This window comes from Orycteropus afer, unplaced genomic scaffold, assembly GCF_000298275.1.
Source record: "Orycteropus afer afer isolate SDZICR_OR568_19922 unplaced genomic scaffold, OryAfe1.0 scaffold00004, whole genome shotgun sequence".
NCBI classification, from domain to species: domain Eukaryota; kingdom Metazoa; phylum Chordata; class Mammalia; order Tubulidentata; family Orycteropodidae; genus Orycteropus; species Orycteropus afer.
In genome coordinates this window covers 26,703,812-26,705,725 of record NW_006921591.1, presented here as the reverse complement: position 1 = coordinate 26,705,725, position 1,914 = coordinate 26,703,812, and positions in this window count along the sequence as shown.

The following is a 1,914-nucleotide window of genomic DNA, read 5'->3' as shown; positions in this document are numbered from 1 at the left end:
ACATGAATCATTTTCTATGATAGACAATATGCTAGGCCATAAAGCAAGCCTTAATAAATTTAAAAACATCAAAATTCCACAAAGCATCTTCTCAGATCATAATACTATCAAATTAAAAATCAACAATAGGAAGATCAATGGAAAAACACTAAACATATGGAAATCAAACAACACCCTCCTCAAGAAAAACTGGGTAAGGGAAGAAATAAAATTGAAATTAAAAAATTCCTTGAATCAAATGAGAATGAAAAAAACAATATACCAAACACTTTGAAATACAGCAAAAGCAGTGATCAGAGGCCAATTTATAGCAATAAATGCACACATCAAAAAATCAACACTTTAATCCAACATCACCAACAGCTAGAAAAAGAAGAGCAAGAAAAGCCTACAGTCACCAGAGGAAAGGAAATAATAAAAATTTGAGCAGAAATCAATGAAAGTGATAATAGAAGGGCAATACAAAAAATCAACAAGACCAGAACTTGGTTTTTTTGAAAAGATCAATTAAATTGACAAACCACTGGCAAATTTAACAAAGTAAAAGAGGGAGAGAATACAAATAACATGAATAAGAAACAAAATGGGTGACATCACAACAGAAACAACTGAAATAAAAAGGATAATATCAGGATACTATGAAGAACTGTACTCCAAAAAATTTGAAAATCTGGAAGAAATGGACAGATTTCTAGAAACACACCACTTACCTAAACTAACACAGACTGATGTAGAAAAGTTGAACAGATCCATAACAAAAGAAGAAATTGGAAAGGTCATCAAAAAATTACCAACAAAAAAAAAAAGTCCTGGCCCAGATGGTTTCACCAGAGAATTCGACCAAACATTCAGAAAAAAACTGACACCATTCCTACTCAAAGTATTGCAAAACATAAAAAAAAGGATGGAATCCCCCCTAACACATTCTATTAAGCAGAACCTTGATACCAAAACCAAGCAAAGACATAACTCAAAAGGAGAGCTACAGATCAATATCCCTCATAAATATAGATACAAAAATCTTCAACAAAATCCTAGCCAATAGACTTCAACAACATATCAAGAAAATCATTCATTATGACCAAGTGGGGTTGACATCAGGTATGCAAGGATGGTTCAACATTAGAAAAACAGTCAACGTCATCCACCACATAAATAAAACAAAGGAGAAGAAGCACGTGGTCATATCAATTGATGCAGAAAAGGCATCTGATAAAATCCAATGCCCATTCCTGATCAGAACTGTCAGCAAAATAGAAATAGAAGGGGCATTCCTCAACATAATAAAGGGCATCTATGCAAAATCAACAGCCAACATTATTCTCAATGGAGAGAGAATGAAATCATTCCCCTTGTGAACAGGAACCAGACCAGGATGCCCTGTACCACCACTTCTTTTCCTCATTGTTTTGGAAGCCCTGGCCAGGGAAGTAAGGCAAGAAAGGGAAATTGAAGACATGCAATTTGGTAAGGAAGAGGTCAAACTATCTCTATTTTCTGATGATATGATCCTATATCTAGAAAACCTAAGAGACTCAGTAAAATAACTACTGGAACTAATTGAGAGATTTAGCAATTGTGTTGGATTGGGTTCTCTAGAGAAACACAAAAACCAGCAAAGTATATATATATATATTTATAGAGAGAGAGAGAGAGAAATTTATCTTAGATAAATGGCTCACAAACGTGTAGAAGCCGACAAGTTCAAGCTGAAAAGTTCGTCTCTGGAGGGGGATGGGGCCCAAAGCCGTCTGGCTTTCCACGCATGGCAGAGGAGTTCAAGTCACAAAGTTCGTCTCTGGAGAGGGATGGGGCCTGGAGTCGTCTGGTTCCCGTAAGCACAACAGAGCCAAGAGAATCAAGCTGACACGCAGTGCACTGGTTGCTGTTCCCAACAAAGAATGAATCCGAAAA